General features: G+C 44.2%; 1 pseudogene; it reads right to left on the reverse strand.

Moving 5' to 3' along the window:
* Nucleotides 1-4887: 4887 nt before the first annotated feature.
* LOC128593130 (cyclin-dependent kinase 12-like) lies at nucleotides 4888-9421 on the reverse strand (annotated as a pseudogene).
* Nucleotides 9422-22090: the final 12669 nt, after the last annotated feature.

Here is a 22090-nt window from a genome sequence, read left to right on the forward strand (position 1 = left end):
TAGCAGTGTTGATTCATACCTGGCTGCTAGGCTGCCATTGACAGGTATAGCCAAGAAAACAGGGTATAGACCACCCAAAACAAGACCAGCCAGTTCACCCTGGGTTATGGTACAGGTCTCACAATTCAAATCACCTGTATTCAAAGGTTAACGCCCCCCCCCCCCAAAAAAAAACTTTTTAAGCTTCGTGTGCTATCAAAATGATATCACTACCCTTGGGAAGCCAGTGGCAGTATGAGCCTGTGTCACATTCAAGATGTGTCAAAAAAAAACTGTTTGCTATTAGGCCACAGAGCAGCATTAAAATAATATATGTTGATCCATGTTCAAGTAAATTCCTCTCTGATTCTGGAAGCTGGGTAATTTTTCTGGTTATGATATTGAAAATTGTTGCGTTTTCCTTGGTAGTGTCATCTGTTTTATGGTTTTCCATCTTGAGCTGTCTGCTTTCCTTCTCCCAGGAGCCTCCCTCCATCTTTCTCAGCCACGCAGAGCTCACCGCAACCTTTGTTCAGCTGGTCTGGGCTTAACCATCTTTGTGGGGTTTTTGTTTGTTTGGGCTTTTTTGTTGTTTGCTTGTTTGAGACAGAGTCTCACCTTGTCCCCCTGGGTGGAATGCCGTGACATTTTAGCTCAACTTAGCTGTGAGCTAACCTCAGACTCTTGGGCTCAAGTGATCCTCTTGCCTCAGCCTCCTAAGTGATTCTCTAGCTGGGACTACAGGCACCTGCTACAACGCCTGGCTATTTTTAGAGATGGGGTCTCACTCTTGCTCAGGATGATCTCAAACTCCTGAGCTCAGGCATCCGCCAGCCTCGGCCTCCCAGAGTGCTAGGATTACAGGTGTAAGCCATAACACCGGGCCCTGCAGCCACCTTTTATAAACAATTTCCAAAACATAGCAACAGGTAATGGGAATCACAATAAGCAGGAGGCAAGACTTCTTTCTGTAAGCTTTTCGGCTTCTCCACCCCTCCAAGGCTTCCCTCCTTGGCAAAGAATGGAAACCTGTCCCACCTGTGCTGTCAAAGGCCTTCTGCTTCTCCGGCACACTGTTTGGGGCCCTCAGCACCTCGGCTCCATGATCTTGTTGATACATGACACGCAGAGCAGAGATGTGAACAGTCCACCTTCCTGGGGCCTGACCGTAAAGAGCAAGAGAGAGGGTTGAAGATGGCATAGCTGGTGTAGAAAGCTGAGTATTTAAAATACTGAACCCTTCATCTAGTCATGGAATTAGTTTATAAAATACGTATGTGGGGTTTTTGTTTGGTTTTTTTTTTCTGTTTTTTGTTTGTTTGTGACAGCTCTGTTGCCCAGACTCGAATTCAGAGGCATCATCACAGCTCACTGAAGCTGTGAACTCTTGAGCTCAGGTGATCCTCCTTTTCTCAACCTCCCGAGTAGCTGGGACTACAAGCACACACCACCATTTTTCATTTTTAGTGAAAATTTAGCCTAAATTTTCTCATTTTCAGTAGAGACAGGGGTCTCACTATATTGCCCAGGCTAGTCTCCAACTCCTGGCCTCAGGTGATCTTCCCAGATGAACCACCTCTCCCAGCCAAAATGTGTTTTCTAGATAATTTCTAAGACTTGTCAAGATAAGGGACATGACCTAACTTCATCTCATAAAGACAAAGAACAGCAAAATTAAAAGGTCGCATGAAAAGAAATTCCAGTGACAGCACATGGTACCCTTGTCTGTCCTTCCTTCTGCCTCATGATGTCCCCTTGCATGAGGACTTGGACTTTGTACTGTTTTTTTTTTTTTTAACTAAAGAAAAAAATCTAATATATTACAAAATATCTGTACATAGACAAGGTACACCCAATAGGGGGCAAAAACAAGAGAGAGAAAGGAACACAGTGTCAGGAACCTAAATCAGGGAGAATGAGGTGGCAACTGACACTTTTCTGATGCATTCTCTCTCAGAACCTGCTGGGAACAATTTTAGCACTGTAACTATATATACATATTATATATACACACACTCATACAAGTGGTTGGGTGATACCTATGCATAAGCTAACATAAACCCTACTTACAAATTTATGCTAACTGCCCTGCTATAAAAGTATAGATCTGAAATAAGTTTTCAAATCCTTATCGTTCCTATGGACAGTTGAAGAAAAAAACTAAGGAAACTGGGTCAAGCACATTTGTTTTCAAAAAACAGAAAATGATCACGGTCAAACCAGTTGTGCCTCCCATTCATGAACAGAATCTGATTTCTCATCTGTTCAAAATAATGTATTTAATAGACTTAATATCTCCCAAGGTACAATAATTAAAGCCAAAACCACTTTTGAATGGAATTAATTGGGTTTGTAATTGTCAAAGAGTCAAAAGCTGAAATTCTACCAAACCTTTACTTCCATCACATTAATAGATAACATGGCTGAAAAATTAACAAATACCTTTTCTTCCTCCACACAGATTCCAGGATATTTAAATGAGATTTCCTCTGCTTTTAGAAATAGTCAAAATTACCAAACTTTTCTTTCGTTTTAAAGGTTAGATCCCCAAATGGGGGTGGGGGTGAGATGGGATCACACATACACACACTCACATTCACCCCCTTCCCTAGTGGGTTGAGGGAATGGAGGCTTGAGTAAATTATTTAGGACATTTGGCATAATTAAAAATAAGAGGTGGGAAAGGGGAGAGAAAAACATTATTGATGACTCCTGATAAAGTACAATGAAAATATATAGAAAATTTTTTTCATATTTGATGGGAAACCAAATTTTTTCACTGAACAGATACTTCTAAAAGTATCCCAGGCTTAGGCTCTTTAATCAGAAACGGGAGTAGGGCCCAATACCTCAAATTCAAATATTCTAAAATACTAAGGCCCATGTCTGAGGACTAAGAAGTCAACAGATGGAAGGTTCAGATGAACTTTAATTTATAAATAGCGTGTCAGTGAGTCAAGCAAATATAATTGGATACACTGATATAAAAAGCCATCAATGCCAAAATGGCTAGAAGTTTCTCTTTCTCTCAATGTTTGGCCCCTGAGGGCAAGGCCAGACCAAAAAACAGAATAAAGAAGTACACACACCAATATCTACCTATTTCAGTAACAGGGGAAAATAGTCTTCAAGTATCTGGAGAGGGTTCTTCTTTCATTTCTTTAATTTTTTTCTATTAACGCACCTTTCTCTTTTAAGATTTTATTTTTTTTTAATATAAGAACTTGGCATTGAAATTGAAACTTGAGTTTTGAAAACTATACTCCACAATGCTGAAGCACGTTTGACTTCTTTGAAAAGGGGGCTACCCTTTCACAAAGGTCTAAGTCTGTGTAAATAAATTATACGACATGTACCTGTTTTTTAAACACTCTATATGCTGGTTCTCAGAAATGGAAGCCACAATGAGAAGCATCCCAAGTTATCCCATCCATTGGCCTTTCCTTTTTCCATTTCCTGTTTATGATAAGATAATGTTCTTGCTAGGAAGCCACAATTTAACCCCTTTTACCAAAACCAAAACCGATTTCTTTGCAGGAAAATCCCTCAAAGAATTGGCAGGATATACGTGCTGGGATGTGTATATGTCAATACTGTTCATTCTTACAGTATGCTGTTTTAAAGTTTTTGTTTTGTTTTTTTTTAAAGGTATCAGGTATCATTATCTTCAGAAGAATACCCACCCTAAACTAGGTTACATTTCCATGTATTTTCAGGATGTATGTTTTTTTCTCTTTGACAATATCACAATGCTTTGTTTGAAAGGCTTTTTGACATAAAAATATATGTGTAAACAATATGCTAAATGCTCCTATTAGCCCTCTAGGTATGGAGGCATTATCTCTAACCATAGATGTTCTAGGCTTTCATATTTAGAAGTCAACTTCCCCATCAGAAAATGGTTTAAAAAAAACCAAAACATTTTAGAATTGAAGAGTTACAGAGAACAATGTAGGAGTTTGAATTTCCTTTCCTTTATTTAAAAAAATAAAAAAGAATTACCCCAATTTCTTGGGCATCTCATTTTTTTTTTTTTCCAAACAAATGCCTCAAGGGGGTGCAGGATGGGGACAGAAATGGAGAAGGAGAGGGAGAGGGGTGGAGAGGGGAAGAGGGAGAGCAGAGAGAGGGATGGAGAGGGCAGAGAGAGGGAAGGAGAAAAAATGGAAGCGATTGGACAAAGCCTACCTACTAGCCCAAGAATGCCACTTTCTACAACCTGCTTCATGGGCACATCTTTTGTCAAAGTGGAGCAAACTTTATGGATGAGTAATTTATTTGGAAAAAAGGTATGTTCAAGATGCTCAATGGGGAAAAAATGTGTTCACGGAAGAGCAAAACGTGAGATGGTGGAGAGGAAGGAAACATTTATTTAAATCAGCCAGGCCGCTCTGTTTCCCTTATAGCAAAAGCCGAAGAGCAGCTCGAATTCTGTGAACACTATTCTCTTTAAAAGAAAAAAGAAACAACCCCCACCTAAATTAAAATTCAAAAGAAAGAAACCACACAGAACCCTCCACAAAACTTTAAAAAACAAAAAGAGCCTCTCCTGAGCCATCTCAAAACTGAAACTGTTTTCTCTCTTCTGCTCAAGAAGTGCAGGCAATGAGCTAACAAAACATTTACCTTTCAATTTAATGATCTCCGTAGTCTCTACTTATTTCTACTAGGTAGAGCTGAAGTAAATGTTCTGGCTTTAGCCCATCCAGGGAGAACTGGATGTGCAGTTCATCATTATTTTCTAAGTCGCCTTCTAGTAGCAAGTGATCAAGGAATATAACGGACAGCTTTGCAGTAGCCAAGTGCAGATGATTACGTCGCTCTGGCAAGTGATTTCATTAAAAGTTCAGAGGACTGGATGGAAGGATGGATAGGGAAGGAAGCTTTCAGGACACTGAAGTCTCCGGGTTAGTAAGGAACTCCTCTCCCTCTTCCCCCTCTTGGTGGGACTCTTGTAGGCCCTCGATAGAGTTTTCCATAAGCAGAAGACTGAGCTGGGGCCCCCCAATGAAGGCCTGCTCCTGAGCTGCTGGCCCCAGCTCCCCATAGTTTTGCAATTGGGTCTCTGCATGTACCACAGAGTTGCTGCTTCCCTCAGCCTTCAGGAATGGTTGCCCGACCACCACGTGTAATGCTAAGGGGTCCCTGGCAAAATGGAGGTCCTGGTCCCCTGGAAACTGCACTGACCCTGTGCCCTGGTAACTGTTGGACTCCCCAAGGTGGCTCACAGATCCTGAGAAGGTCCTGTTCTTCACCAGGGTCTGGACCAAGGATTCTGTCAAGGCTGGACCAGAACTGCTTTCATCAGTGTCAGTGGCAATGAACCCTGTTTCAGGCCCATCAGTGTTTCTGTAAGTCCTGCTTGGATGGGGTCGGGTGGAGTACTCCATTGGTCTCAAAGCCTGGTGTTCATGTGGCAGGTGGCCAGGAGGCTCTGCTTCAGGCTGGGATAAAAGTTGCAGCAAGGCGGCTGTCACAGCTGGGTTCAACTCCTCTGGGCCGCTGGAAAGATAGCCTTCAACCAGAGTGGGTGGAGGTCCAGGGGGCTCAGGGGGCCTCTTCTCTGCTGCCTCCTCCTGTGGCATTGTGGGAGTTCTTTCAGGCCCCTGTGGCCCACTGTTCTTGTCACTGTTGTTTTCCTCCAGGCTGCCTGCTGGCTCTTGGGGTTTCATCAGCTTACTCAAGAGAACTGCCAACATATTCTGCACATCAGCTGGTGTGCTAGAAGCTTCAGGGGTTGTCTGTCCTGCTGAAGGCAGGGCCACTGGGGCAGGGGGTGCTTCTTTTAAAGACTCCTCTGGGGCTACGGGCTCTGAGTCCTGCTGCTGGGAAGCAGCTTCCGTCAGGGCACTAATGGATTGGTTCAGGGCTTCCAGCTGCTGCTGCCTCTCTGGATTGGAGTGGATATTAAGCAGCTGTGCCATTTGAAGGATGCTCAAGTCAGTTTGGCTCTGTAGCAGGTTCAATAACACTGCCAATTCACTTTGATTCAGCTGTTGTGTGATGTCACCAAGGCCTAATGCATCCATCTTGCTGGGAGCAGGCTCCACCTTGCTGGGAGCAGGTTGAGGTGGTGCTAGGCTGCTGTTCTTCACAGGCTTAGCACTTATCCCTGAGGTAGTTTCTTTCCCAGAGGCTTTGGATGGAGGTGGCTCTTCCACCACAACACCACTTTGTCACTGACGGCTTCGTTTCTTACTCCATAATTCATGGCAATCTTGCCAGTGAGGGAGATCTGGGGGAGCCATTTCGCTGAGATCGACATCTTTTTTTTTTTTTTTTTGTAGAGACAGAGTTTCACTTTATTGCCCTCGGTAGAGTGCTGTGGCGTCACACAGCTCACAGCAACCTCCAACTCCTGGGCTTAGGCAATTCTCCTGCCTCAGCCTCCCGAGTAGCTGGGACTACAGGCGCCCGCCACAATGCCCGGCTATTTTTTTGTTGCAGTTTGACCGGGGCTGGGTTTGAACCCGCCACCCTCGGTATATGGGGCCAGCGCCCTGCTCACTGAGCCATAGGCGCCGCCCAGAGGTCGACATCTTTAAGGAAGTCACTCTGTAGGGTCTGTTCAGCTGTGCAACGTTTACTAGGATCCAGTGTCAGCATGTGGTCCAATAAATCAAGTGCTGCTGAAGCAATGAAAGAAAATTCTTCTCATAGACGCCTTCTGTATTGCTTCTTCGGCTTCATGGTGTTTAAGTAGGGCAGCTTTATAACATCAGGCCACACAGCTGGACAAGGGCTACCACAAAGTTGGCTGATCAGTTCTAGCTGAGCCAGTTCCAGATTAGCTTGAAAAATAGACTTCTTTGTGAACAGTTCCCCAAGGATGCATCCGCAGCTCCAAACATCTATGGCTGGTGTATAACGCTTTTCCCCCAGCAGTAGTTCCAGAGGTCGGTACCATAGAGTAATGACTTTGTTTGTATAAGGACGATTCTCTTCAGAGTTACAGAGCCGAGCAAGTCCAAAATCTGCTAGTTTGATTTGCCCACTGTTATTCAGCAAAATGTTAGAACACTAATACCCCGATGCAGGAAATTCTTTTTGTGACAATAATCCAATCCTTCCATTAGCTGTTTCATGAATGACTTGATATGGTCCTCAGAAAAGTGCACCAAACCAGATTCAAGCAGTCCCATTAAGTCATGGTCCATATACTCAAACACAAGGTAAAAAGCACCTTTGTCTTTCTTGAAGTCTAGTGCATCTTGTTTATCTGTGACAATTTCCTTCATGTTAACAAAACTTTGATGGATTAACTGACAAAGAATTTTTATCTCACGAATGGCTGTGATTGGGAACCCCTCTTTCTCATTGTCTAGTCTCACCTTCTTCAGAGCCACTAGTTCTCCTGTATCTTTGTCCTTGGCTTTATATACTTGGCCATAGGTTCCCTCTCCAATAATCCCATTGATGTCAAACTTGTCAACACAGCGTTTTCCCCAGTCACTTTCTGTTTGTCTTCTTTCTGCATAATGAGGACAACAAATTCTATCCATGTCATCATCTCCAGGTACTAAGGGAGGGAGGGGCAGAGAAGGCAATGTGGAAGTCTTCAGGTATGGAATAGCAGCTGTTACAGATACTTGAGTCTTCACAGAAACCTGTACAGGGGGCTGAGAATTTGCCTGAGAGGATAGAGCAGATGTCCTTGGGTGAGTAGAAGGAGGCAAAGTTGAAGTCCTGGAAGCAGGAACCTGACTAAATGCTACTTGGGAAGGAGGCAGAGGTGGCTGCTGTGAAACTGCTGGTAGTGGAGGCAAAGATGGCAAAGGGGGTGTCTTAGGTGGAGGCATAGTAGTTGGTAAAGTGGGTGGGGGAGTAGCAATTGTGGGGAAAGGTGGCAGGGTCTCCTTTTCCGATGTCTCTCTCTCCTTTGGAGTAACAATCTTCTCTTTCAGTGCTATAGGTTTAGAGTTTCTTTTCCCTGTGCTTTCAAATCTTTTAGAACAGGATGCTTATCAGAGTTCTCATCCAACTTTACTTTCCTTATACCTAACGAATTTTTGACCTCTGTGTTTAGATGTGTTACATTCACCAGTTCAGTATCTGGGGCAGATTTTTCCAATTTTACACTTCTGGGTAACTTCTTAGACTCCACGCTTGAATCCTTAGCCTCTACCAAACTGTTCTCTTTTTAAGGCAAAAATATAGACGAACCTGTGGATTCTTTTCCATACATTTTTGCTGCAGCAACAGCTGCTGCTCTTTCCTTCTTTTTCCTACTGAGTTCAGCTCCCAGGCTGGAATTTAGAGGAAGCCTAACTGGTGAGATACTGGAATGACGACTGCGTGACTCAGATCTCTTTTTTTTCCTATGAGAAGATGAGTGTCTTGAATACTAGGACTTCTACTTCTAGACTTCATGGATTTCCTACTGGGGAGTGGACTCTCTGACTCAGAGACCTCTTGCTCATGAAAGGGCTACTGGACCGCCTTCGACCATAGGGACTAGGTGATCTCCCACTGTAAGAGCCACTTCATTCATAGCTGGATGACCGTCTCCTGCTATAAGGACTCACAGATCTCTGTCTTCTGCTGTAGGGACTGGGTGACCGGGTGCTGGACTGGTAGGCTGAAGGCTCCTTGTAAGGTGGGCTAATTGACTGCCTTCTTGAGGTACTTCCAGGACTTTTCTTGTAAGAATCCTAATTGCTAGAGGTATGAGATCTTGGGGGACTAAGGTCATAATCTTGGCCATAAGAAGCTCCTGAAGGGCTATCATCTTGTTTGGAGCTGTCAGACCACTTCCTGTGGGGACTCCTGGACCTCCGTTTTGGGCTGTCCGCTGTTTTGTAACTTTTGGGTGTTTCCCTTTTACGATGACTTTTATTCCGGTCTTTGTGCCCAGACTTCAATTCACATTCTAGCGGGTCTTCTCCTTACAGAGTTTGGATGACCTCGATTCCTTGCTGCTGTTTTTGGATATCTGTGCCTTTCCATAATCATCATTCTCCTCATTTGAACGTTTTGAACTTCCTGATGTCCAGTCCTTTATCGATCCCAACTTGCTGGAGACTTCCTGGTTTTTTTCTTTTTCGGTCTGTTTAGTTTTTAGTAATTCCCGGGAACGTCTGTGCCAGTGGTGACGATATCTGTGCAGACGGTCGCTCGGATCAGTTCCACGACGTTCATCATTCTCCCTTCTGTCTAGTTTGAAGGCCATGTCATCAGAGAAGGTGTCGAGAGAGACCTTCAGAGATGTCAGAGAGCTGACATCATACTCCACCAAAGGTTTGATAATTGTACCCAAGGATGCTGCTTCGGGGGTCACCAATCCCATGTCTTTGGAGTGCTTGGACTTATGCTGCCTGTGCTTCGACACCTGGCGGTGACGCTCTCTGCTGTTGGCGCTGCCGCCTCCCGATGACGGCGGTAAAGTTCTAGAAGCTCCCCCACTCCCGTCCTTCTTGCCCCCATGTCTCTCTGAATTGGGCATTCCCTTTCCCCTGTCCTGAAGAAGGGGAAAAAGTGACCCCCACCCTCCGCCCAACCCCAATTCCACGCCCACCAAAGCGACCCTAGAAGGGGGTGGGGAGGGAAGGGACGACAGCCCAAGCTCCTTCTCCCTCCCGGATCCTCCGCACCCTCCTACGTGAGGGGGAGGTTAAAGGAGCGAGGGAAGGAATTAGAGTTCCTCCGTAGTGGAGTTGCGAGACAACACGTAGCTGCTCAAGTCTGTTTCTCTTTCTCTCCGCGCCGAGCCAACCCTCAGGCCCAGGGACCAGAGAGGTCGAGGAAGTAGGAAGCCCTGTGAGGACCGCGCAGGCCCTTCCCCTACCAGGTAGACCAGCTCGGGCGGCTTCCTGTTCCGGTCCCGTGGCCTAGGTGCCTCGCGCCTTCTTTGTCCCTGGCTCCTGAGGGAGCCCCTTTTCTTGCCTCCACCTCGCCTCAATACCTCACACACACTCGCTCCCTCACACAGACTCACAATCCTGTACTGTTTATTCTTTAGGGTGCCTAACTCAGTGACAGGCTCACGATATGTAGAAATGTTCACTTAGAAAGATAAATCCTTGTGCAATCCACAGGGCCTCGGTCCCCAGCCACACCTGAATGTTTCTTCCTCTTTGCTAAAGTGCTTTACAATAATTCTGAGCCTAGATATAAAATCTGGAGAGAACCATGCAATAAACAAGTACTTCCAAAAATGAATGATCTCTTTTTATTAATTTGAATAGTAACAAATGCGTGTGATACAGAATTCAAAAGTTAAAAAAAGTCCTGGGCGGCGCTTGTGGCTCAAAGGGGTAGGGTGCCGGCCCCATATGCCAGAGGTGGTGGGTTCAAACTCAGCCCTGGCCAAAAAAAAAAAAAAAAAAAGTCCTATTCCTCGTCTCCCTGTGGCACTGACTAGTTTCTTGTGTATCTTCCAGAGAGTAGAGACATTCTTTGCATATGTATGTATATATTGTTGTATGTAGTTGATATGAAATATATTGTATAAAATTATTACATATGCTTATTTTTTTTTGAGACAGAGCATCAAGCTGTCACCCTGAGTAGAATGCTGTGGCATCACAGCTCACAGCAACCTCCAACTCCTGGGCTTAAGCAATTCTCTTGCCTCAGCCTCCCTTGTTGCTGGGACTATAGGAGCCCACCACAACACCCAGCTATTTTTTTTTTGTTGTTCATTTAGCAGGGTTGGGCCGGGTTTGAACCCACCAGCCCTGGTGCATGTGGCTGATGCCCTAACTGCTGAGCTATGGGTGCTGAGCCCCATTTCCTTATTTTTAGTATAGATAGGATCTCATTGTTGCTCAGGCTGGTCTTGAACTCCTGACCTCATACTATCCTGCCGTAGCCTCTAAGAGTGTTATGATTATAGGTATGAGCCACTGTGCTTGGCTTCAGATTCATTTCTAACATAGATTTGGTCATATTTTTATTTTTTTTATTTCACTATAAGTTTTGTCATTTTAAGGCACAATTGAACATCAGGGCCTAATAAACATGTAGGATCACAGCTGCCCCATTTTTAATGGTGCATTATACATTACATGACTATTGTAATTAAATAGTCCCCTACTGGTAAACATTTAGATTGGTTTGAATTTATTTAAGTGCAGCATTTATCAACGCATAGGGTACTTACAGAAGAGTGCCCATAGCAGGTAGCTCAATAAATTATCCTAACACACCAGTCTAGCCACCACCTACTTAGTATACATTCTTAACTGGTAAACATTTCGATTGGTTTGATTTTATTTAAGTGTAGCATTTATCGAAGCATAACGCACATATGGAAGAGTGCCCATGGCAGGTAGCTCAATTATCCTAACACACCAGTCTAACCACCTACTTAGTGTACATTCTTAGAATTTAGACTTCTACACCACACCGTCCATGAGACGCATCATGTTGTTGTGTGTAGCTGTCATTGTTTATTTTCATTGCTGTGCTAAATTTCTTTATTTTCACCCCAAAATGGACTGAAAGACCTAAAGAGACAGTGGCTGTCTAGAGAGAACTGAAGTTTCTATGAGTCTAAGACTTTCTGGTGTTGCAAACATTTTACCTCCACTAGACTAGACTGTTATTCCAAACATTTTTTGGCTTTAAAAAACTATAATCTTATATTTATCAAAGCAAGAACATGTATGTAGCTTAAAGGTCAGGCTGAGGTGGGAGGATCACTGGAGCCCAGGAGTTTGAGGCTGTAATTACATATGATTGCACCACTGCACTCTAGCCTGGGTGACAGAATGGGATACTGTTTCAATAAATTGGTAAATTTTTTTTTTTTTTCCGAGACAGAGTCTCTGTTGCCTGAGCTAAAGTGCCTGGGTGTCATCATAGCTCGCTGCAACCTCAAAGTCCTGAACTCAAGCAATCCTTCTGCTTCAGCCTCCCCCAAGTAGCTGAGACAGGCACACCCAACTGCACCCAGCTAATTTTTGTATTTTTTTTTTTTTTTGTAGATATGAGGTCTTGCTATGTTGCTCAGGCTGGTCTTGGACTTTTGGCTTCAAGTCATCTCCCTACCTCATCCTCCAAAAGTGCTAGAAGTACAGGCATGAGCCCCCGCACTGGCCAAGTTCAATAAATGTCGACCTCTGTACAAGTGGTCATTGTACACAACGAGATCTCACCAAACTCAAGATAAAAGCTCATGTGGTAGCTCATGCTTGTAATCCCACTATTTCAGGACACTAAGGCCGAAGGATTGCTTGAGGCAAAGAGTTTGAAACCAGCCTGGGCAACATAGACACTCTCTGTTAAAAAAAAAAAAAAAGTATATAAATGTGTATATATATATATATATATGTACATATACACACACATATATATGTATATAGATTATGGCTGTTCCCCTGAAAAGCTCTGTTATGCCCTTTGCTATCCATCCTCTCCTGGCAACTCCTGGAGCCTTTTATCTCTACTCAGTGTGCTCTCTAACCCTGCTGCCCCTCATCTTTGGACCTTTTCTCCTCAATTGGGTTCCATGTCTTTCTCATTCCTGGCATATTGCTTCGCTTTGATAGAGCGCACACCCACGAGTTCCCTAAGAAAACAGGCATGGGAGATACATTTCGCAGCCCTTGTATATGTGAAAATGTTTTAAAGCTATACTTGTTTTTTTCTTTTACTTGTCTGAGAGTATAGCTGAGACTAGAAGTCTAGCTTGAAAGTGATTTTCATTGAAAAACTTGAAGTTATAGCCAGGCGTTGTGGCGGGCGCCTGTAGTCCCAGCTACTCGGGAGGCTGAGGCAAGAGAATCGCTTAAGCCCAGGAGTTGGAGGTTGCTGTGAGCTGTGTGAGGCCACGGCACTCTACCGAGGACCATAAAGTGAGACTCTGTCTCTACAAAAAAAAAAAAAAAAAAGAAAAACTTGAAGTTAGCTGGGTGCACTGGTTCACACCTGTAATCCTGGCACTCTGGGAGGAGGAGGCAGGTGGATCGCTGGAGCTCATGAGTTTGAGACCAGCCTGAGCAACAGTGAGACACTGTCTGTACTAAAAAAAAAAAAAGAAAAACTGAGGCAAGGTAATTGCTTGAGCCCAAGAGTTTGAGGTTGCTGTGAGTTATGAGGCCATGGCACTCTGCCAAGGGTGACAGCTTGAGATTCTGTCTCCAAAAAAAAAAAAAAAGAAAGAAAGAAAAGAAAAGAAAAACTTGACGTTAGTGCTCTATTATCCTCTAGCCTCCAGGGTTGCTGTTGAGAAGCCCGGATTTCATTTTGATTTCCGGTCCTTTGAATGTGGCCTACTCTGTCTTTCTAGGAGTTTTTAGATAATTTTATTACTTCTGATGATCTGATATAAGACGATAATGAGTTTGGGTATGGCTCTTTTCATTTTTTATTCATTGTAGAAGGCCTTTCTTGAGACTTTTTTTTTTTTTTTTTGAGACAGAGTCTCAATTTGTCACCCTGAGTAGAGTACTGTGGCATCATAGCTCACAGCAACCTCCAATTCCTGGGGTCAAGTGATCCTTTTGCCTCAGTTTTTCAGTTTCATTTGTTTTTGGGGGTTTTTTTTTTTGAGACAGAGCCTCAGGCTATCACCTTGGGTAGAGTGCTGTGGCATCACAGCTCACAGCAACCTCCAACTCCTGGGCTCAAGTGATTCTCCTGCCTCCGTCTCCCAAGTAGCTGGGACTACAGGCACCCACCACAGCGCCTGGCTATTTTTTTTGGTTGCAGCCGTCATTGTTGTTTAGTGGGCGGGAGCTGGATTCGAACCTGCCAGCTCAGGTGTATGTGCCTGGCGCCTTAGCTGCTTGAGCCACAGGCGCAGAGCCAGTTTTTCAGTTTTTAGTAGAGACAGGGTCTCACTTTGCTCAGGCTGGTCTTGAATTCATGAGCTCACTCTATCCACCCACCTTGGTCTCCCAGACTGCTAGGATTACAGGCATGAGCCATGGTGCCTGGCCTCCTTTCTTGAGACTTTTAATATAATCACTAACATATTTTAGTTTGGGGATATGTTCTTATGTTTTGTACAAGTAATTTCCTTTTTATTTTTTTCTTTCTGGTTGTATTTTTGGGACTTCTTTTAGTTGAGTGTTATTTTCAACAGAATTTCACTGAGCACCTACTAATGTACTAATCTGGGAACTGTGCTTGTGTGGGGCTCTGCCAGGCCCTCATCCAAATGTACCCCAGGAAAACAAACATTAAAAATGATTCTAGGCGGGCGGCGCCTGTGGCTCAGTGAGTAGGGTGCCGGCCCCATATGCCGAGGGTGACGGGTTCAAGCCCAGCCCCGGCCAAACTGCAACAACAACAAAAAAATAGCCGGGCGTTGTGGCGGGCGCCTGTAGTCCCAGCTACTCGGGAGGCTGAGGCAAGAGAATCGCGTAAGCCCAAGAGTTAGAGGTTGCTGTGAGCCGTGTGACGCCACGGCACTCTACCCGAGGGCAGTACAGTGAGACTCTGTCTCTACAAAACAACAACAACAAACAAACAGAAAAGCTTTAAAGTGGCTGCCTCTTGAGGAATCTTGGGGGAGGGCCAGTACTTTTGGCATAAACCTTATTCCTGTACTCTTATATATTTTTTTTACCATGTATATGTTTTTGATTGAAAAATTAAAAATTGGCCATGTGCAGTGGTTCATGCCTGTAATCCTAGCACTCTGGGACCGCTTGAGATCAGGAGTTCGAGACCATCCTGAGCAAGAGCGAGACCCCATCTCTACTAAAAATAGAAAAAAAAATTGAGACAAGGCTCAGAAAACTGAAATTGCTTGAGCCCAAGAGTTTGCGGTTGCTGTGAGCTATGATGGCACAGCACTCTACTCAGGGTGACAGCTTGAGGCTCTGTCTCAAAAAAAAAAAAATCACTAAACTGAGTTCTGTCCATGTAAATTTTTCACACATACTTTTCAATGGCCTCTGTTATTTTTTTTATTATTTTTTTTTTTTTGTAGAGACAGAGTCTCACTGTACCGCCCTCGGGTAGAGTGCCGTGGCGTCACACGGCTCACAGCAACCTCTAACTCTCGGGCTTACACGATTCTCTTGCCTCAGCCTCCCAAGCAGCTGGGACTACAGGCGCCCACCACAACACCCAGCTATTTTTTGTTGCAGTTTGGCCGGGGCTGGGTTTGAACCCGCCACCCTCGGTATATGGGGCCGGCGCCCTACTCACTGAGCTACAGGCGCCGCCCATGGCCTCTGTTATTAATCACATGATTAACAACATTTGTGTTTATTATATGACCACTAATAGCTGTGCTTCTCCTTTTCATTTTTCTTCCTACTGCTGACATATTTGCCAATTGTGAAGGGCGCTAAATGGCCCTGTTTTTAAGAGCATGCTCTCCCATTCACTCGTGGGTAAGATTTAATCAGGAAATGGGTAGATGGAGAGGTCTGGGTTCGGAGAGGCAAGTGAGAGAATATCCCTGACTGGTCAGTGCAGCAGGATGGGGGCCAGGGCAGGTGGCTGAGTGGTTGCCAGCCTGTAAGTGACTCTGACTCCAGACAGCATGGAAACAGCCATTGCTTTCATTTATCAACCTGCCCTGGCCCTGAAATCTACCAGGAAGAGTCAAAGCTACGTTGGACATCAGGGCTGGGCTGACAGGTGGAGATGCTGCCGGGGTGCCCAGCTGGGTCCTTCCAAGCTCCCTGGATGAGAGAGAGAGGGAGACCATTCAAAATGGGGTGAGGGGAGTCCTGGGGAAGGAGAATTTATGTGATGATGGATAAAAGGAGAAGATGAATTTAAAAACCAGAACCAGGAGGCGCCTTTGCCTCAGTGGTAGAGGGCTGGCCACGTACACTGAGGCTGGAGGGTTCTAACCTGGCCTGGGCCAGTTAAAACAACAATGACAACTGCAACAAAAAAAATAGTCAGGTGTTGTGGCAGGTGCCTGTAGTCCCAGCTATTTGGGAGGCTGAGGCAAGAGAATCGCTTAAGCCCAAGAGTTGGAGGTTGCTGTGAGCTGTGACGCCACAGCACTCTACTGAGGGTGCCATAGTGAGACTCTTTCTCAAATAAACAATAAATAAATAAATAAATAAAATGTCTTAAAAAAGAAAGAAAAAAAAAACAGAACCAGTTCTTAAAATTTCATTCTGATGTTCAAAACAGAAGTAATAATGTCCAGTTTCTGACTAGACTCTCTCCCTCAAAATTGGAGCATTGTCCTGTGAGAAGAGGAGAAGGTGTCTGGTCCTGGGTGATTTTTATAGTTTATTTACTCATCCCAGAAATATGTACATAGAGGCCACTTCTACAGCAGTCCTCTCTTGACCAGGACAGTGGACACATGCCACATCAGGTTCTTTTCCTAATTGTCTTTTGCCCAGCTAAGAAAAAATTATGTTGGATATCTGAGTAAGTATCTTCTGCTAAGCTTTGGGATTGTTGATCTATCACAGAGAACTTGTGTTCCCTTTGGTATAAAATAAAATACAATAATTGGACAGTAACTGGATATAAGGTCGTTTTTGCTAATTCAGGGTGAGACTTTAATTTTGCTCATTCACGGTGAGTTCTTGTTCCTTCGTGTTCCTTTTGGGGGGACTTCATGCCAGCAGTTTTCTCCTTGTGAATGTAGCAGGAACAGAATTGCCATCCTCTTTTCTCTATGCAGAGTAAATAGCTGTGTCTGGTTCCCTGCCATCGGGGCTCTTCACATGCCCTTGACAGACCCTGTAAGGACTGTATTTTCCCAGATCCTTGGACACATTCTTATTCTCACAGGTCATAAGGGAGCTGGAGAACACTCCTTTGGACAGCTAATGTCCATGAGCTGCTGAAACTCCATTCCGAGAGACTGAAAGTTTTCTACCAAGATCAGAAAAGAAGGTTAAATACTGACAGTTTTGAATGAGAGCTTAGAGTGTGCCGGATATTGTGCCAAATGCTTTACAGAATTTATTTCGTCTTCCAAAGGATGATGTAGAAAGTTTTCCTCATTTCACAACCAAGGAAACTGAACTCTGAGATGTTGTGCCCAAGAATACATAAGAGAACAGCATGAAGTCATGATTAGTTAAGAGTATGATCCTTCAAACCAGGCTTTGAACCATCAAATCATTACTTAGTACGCTGTGTGTGCGTGTGTATGGTTAGGTGGGTTCCCGGTTGTCTTCCTTTTCAGGGTCAGTGAAAAATTTTAAGACAGTCTTTGCCTGACAGGGAAACTGCAGGGGTGTTGCTACTGCAAGTAATTGTGTTACTCACACAGTTTATCTTTGGCATCTTATGTCAGATCCCTTTCAAAATCTTTTCAGGGTACTTAACCTTATACATAACCACAGAAATGCAAGATAAAACTAACCGAGATTCTGTTTTCACCTATTAGATTACATTTGTATTCTGCATTTAGTAAGTTTCGCCTGTACCCATTCTAAGATGCACCGTAGGTGTGGCCCCACCCATTACCCTCCCTCCACCCTATCCTCCCCCCTCCCTTCCCCTTCCTTGGCCCTTTCCTCATAGTCTTGTGCTATAGTTGGGTTATAGCCTTCATATGAAAGCCATAAATTAGTTTCATAGTAGGGCTGAGTACATTGGATGCTTTTTCTTCCATTCTTGAGATACTTTACTAAGAAGAATATGTTCCAGCTCAATCCATGTAAACATGAAAGAGGTAAAGTCTCCATCTTTGTTTAAGGCTGCATAATATTCCATGGTGTACATGTACCACAATTTGCTAGTCCATTCTTGGGTTGATGGGCACTTGGGCTTCTTCCATGACTTAGCGATTATGAATTGGGCTGCAGGGCGGCGCCTATGGCTCAGTGAGTAGGGCGCCGGCCCCATATGCCGAGGGTGGTGGGTTCAAACCCAGCCCCGGCCAAACTGCAACAAAAAAAAAAATAGTCAGGCATTGTGGTGGGCGCCTGTAGTCCCAGCTGCTCGGGAGGCTGAGGCAAGAGAATCGCGTAAGCCCAAGAGTTAGAAGTTGCTGTGAGCCGTGTGACGCCACGGCACTCTACCCGAGGGCGGTACAGTGAGACTCTGTCTCTACAAAAAAAAAAAAAAATAAATGAATTGGGCTGCAATAAACATTCTGGTACAGATGTCTTTGTTATATTGTGATTTTTGGTCTTCTGGGTATAAACCTAGTAAAGGAATTATAGGATTGAATGGCAGGTCTATATTTAGGTCTCTAAGTATTCTCCAAACATCCTTCCAGAAGGAACGTATTAGTGTGCATTCCCACTAGCAGTGTAGAAGTGTGCCCTTTCCTCCACATCCACGCCAACATCTCTGGTTTTGGGATTCTGTTATGTGGGCTACTCTTACTGGGGTTAGGTGATATCTCAAAGTAGTTTTGATTTGCATTTCTCTGAGGATTAAGGATGGTGAGCTTTTTTTCATGTGTCTGTAGATCGTGTGTCTGTCTTCTTTAGAGAAGTTTCTCTTCAAGTCCCTTGCCCACCCTGAGATGGGATCACGTGTTCTTTTCTTGCTAATACATTTGAGTTCTCTGTGGATTCTGGTTATTAGACCTTTATCAGAGGTATAACCTGCAAATATTTTCTCCCATTCTGAGGGCTGTCTGCTTGCTTTACTTACTATGTTCTTGGCTGTGCAGAAGCTTTTTAGTTTGATCAGGTCCCAGTTGTGTATTTTTGATACTGCTTCAATTGCCTGGGGAGTCTTCCTCATAAAATATTCACCCAGGTCGATTCCTTCAAGAGCTTTCTCTGCACTTTCTTCAAGTATTTTTATAGTTTCATGCCTTAAGTTTAAATCTTTTATCCAGTGAGAGTCTATCTTAGTTAATAGTGAAAGGTGTGGGTCCAGTTTCAATCTTCTACAGGTTGCCAGCCAGTTCACCCAGCACCATTTGTTAAATAGGCAATCTTTTCCCCACTGAATGTTTTTAATTGGCTCGTCAAAGATCAAATAACGGTAAGTAGCTGGATCCATCTCTTGGTTCTCTATTCTGTTCCAAACATCTACTTCTCTGTTTTTGTGCCAGTACCATGCTGTTTTGATCACTATCGATTTATAGTACAGTCTCAGGTCTGGTAGTGGGATTCCTCCTGCTGTGTTTTTATTGCTGAGTAATGTTTTGGCTGTTCTAGGTTTTTTCTGATTCCATATAAAACGAAGTACTATTTTATCAAGATCTTTAAAATATGACAATGGAGCTTTAATAGGAATTGCATTAAAATTATATATTGCTTTGAGTAGTATAGACATTTTAACAATGTTGATTCTTCCCAGCCACGAGCATGGTATGTTTTTCCATTTGTTAACATCTTCAGCTATTTCTTTTCTTAACGTTTCATAGTTCTCTTTGTAGAGATCTTTCACGTCCTTTGTTAGGTATACTCCCAAATATTTCATCTTCTTTGGCACTACTGTGAAATGAATAGAGTTCTTGACTTTTTTTCGGCTTGATTATTGTTGGTATATATAAAGGCTACAGATTTATGGGTGTTGATTTTGTAGCCTGAGACATTGCTGTATTCCTTGATCACTTCTAAAAGTTTTGTAGTAGAGTCCCTAGTGTTTTCCAGATATACGAGCATATCATCTGCAAAGAGTGAAAGTTTGATCTCTTCTGACCCTATGTGGATACCCTTGATCGCCTGTTCTTCCCTAATTGCAATGGCTAAAACTTCCATTACAATGTTAAAGAGCAATGGGGACAATGGGCAACCTTGCCTGGTTCCTGATCTAAGTGGAAATGATTTCAATTTAACTCCATTCAATATGATACTGGCTGTGGGTTTGCTGTAGATGGTCTCTATTAGTTTAAGAAATTTCTTCTATACCAATTTTCTTAAGTGTTCTGATCATGAAGGGATGCTGAATATTATCAAAAGCTTTTTCTGCATCAATTGAAAGAATCACATGGTCCTTATTTTTTAGTTTGTTTATGTGAAAATCCCCATAAAAACTATTATTAAATCAGTAGCTCCTTTTACATAGCACCATACATTAAGACATCCAGACCATTTCAGTTTTCAAGCCCTCCCAACCCAGATGGGCTCCCGCCGGAGATCCAATCCTGAGTGCCAGCCCTCTCCCATGTGTCTCCTGGAACTCTAAGGGCTGTCAGAAGCCAGGTCTGCCATAGGCTCAGGTATCAGGTATCATCTGTTACTTTACCAGTTTGGGAATTTACCCGCTATATGGCTGCCTAATTTCTTTCTGCTTCTTGAGCAGAAATCGTAGCCACTGTTCTTAAACAGACATGATAGGAGCCCTGAGCTGAGGTGTGCAGCTCTTGGCACCTTTGGCTGCTGCTGGGCTGATCCGCTCAATGCCTTCTCTGTTCACTCTAGGCTGCCTCTGCCAGTCTGCTGTCCACACCTCTGCCATCCTTCATTGGCCTAGAGGTACCCACCAGTGATAAAGTCAAATGGAGGGACCCACCCAAATAGAACCGACCTGCCCAGGAAGAAATGAATGCATAGGATGTCCTACCCAGGAAAGAGGGAGTGCCCTTCTGACCCCCTGCCCTTCTGACCCTTTAAATTTCCATCTACTTTAACCGACTAGCTGATTTCCTTCTTGAACTCATCTTACCCACACCCAGGTGGAAATAAAGGCCAACATCGCCCACTCAGAACCTGGAGTCCGTTTCCTTTCATTCATGTTTCAGAATAATCTTTTTTTTTTTTTCAGTCTTTAACCTCTTACCAGCAGCACAGGGACACTAGCCTGCCCTGACCTCTGAGACCATTAGGGTATGGAACATCGGCCCTTGATGTCTGCTCCTAGTCACTGGTCAGTGCTCAGCGATGTCTCCTAGCCCTGTCCTCCTCACACATGGCTTTCCCAGGGAAGTCCCACTGCAGCCGCCAGCTCTGGGCTGGCTGGAAGGCTGGGTCAGTAGTAGGAGTGGGGGTGTGTGTGCTGCCCTCAGGATTTCCTTGCTTCCCCAGTCTTGGTGCTGAGTCTATGCTCCTTAGCCATCATGGAGATCCATCCTCTAGGAGCCCTCCTCAAGCCTGTCCATCATGTTTGCACACACCTGTGTCCCAGCCATGGAAGGGTTCAAGTCCACTTGCCTAGAGCTTCTGACAACTGTACAGGCTCCCTGCCTCCAGAAGCAGAAGGAAGAGGGGGAGGAGACTTCAGAACAAACTGCTAAGTGACCAACCACACCTGCCCTCCAAGCAGGTGGGCCTAAGGCAGACCTGGGTCACATCTGTCACATAGTGTGCAGGGATTCAGGGACTGTACGGAACTAAACACTCACACCATCCAATGACATTTTTTGAGGCTCCACCATTGAGGCCCAGCAAAGCCTTCTTTGCAATACTTGGAAATAGGAATTTTTAAATTCCAATAAATACTTGTTTTGCTTATCCCTTGTCTTTCTGTTTCCACCAGGCCTTTTTAATTACAGCGGTCGTGATTCTCCTGCTGGATTGTTTTTTGTTTTTTTTTTTCTTGGTTCTGTGGGAGCAAAAGCCACCAGAGCTTAGGTTAAGACAAGGTTCTCTGGGTGAGGTGAAAAATTCTGGGTCTGAATGTGGAAACGTGCTTTGGACAAGCAGAGGTCAAAGGCTGACTTTAAATGATAGCTTCCTTAGAAATGCTTTGCATTGCTGAGAAACCATCAAAGCCTGGGCATTGTTTGTGCCTGTAAGTAATCAAGTAATTGTAATGTAAGCAAAAACTCTTTGAACCTCCAGGCTGCTGGTTTCTTGGGGCTGAGCTACATTGTCACAACTTTGATGAGATAAGGACCTGGCAGCTTGCTTTGGGCTATTGACCCTGAAGATGCTGCCAAGAAACCTGTGAACCGCTGGCCCCAGGACTGAGCTCTCCAGCCTCACCTGACAAAAGAAAGCATGTGTAGGGAAGCAGCCAGGTGGTAACAAGACAGGTGTGGGTAAGAGGCGTGTGCAGGAGGCCTGAGGATTGAGAATCCACCTGGAAAATGTCATTCACTGATGACTCGGGAGCGTTGTATAAACATCACGGAGAAGCAGAAAGGCCATAGGACTAAGGGCCAGTAGATTTTGTAGGAGAAGGAAAATAAATTTTCTCTCTATCCTCTTAAATTCTGCAAGCAGGGGGTGGAGGGGGGAGGGTTGGAAATTAAACTGACAAGTGACAGGTTAACAGGAGGAAAGGTTTATTTCATATGCATGTGGGGAACCTCATATACATGAAAGGAAAACCCCAAAGAGGTGGTTAGATCTGGAGGCTAATATATTTAATACCATTT

This window comes from Nycticebus coucang, chromosome 9 (genome assembly GCF_027406575.1).
Source record: "Nycticebus coucang isolate mNycCou1 chromosome 9, mNycCou1.pri, whole genome shotgun sequence".
NCBI classification, from domain to species: Eukaryota; Metazoa; Chordata; class Mammalia; order Primates; family Lorisidae; genus Nycticebus; species Nycticebus coucang.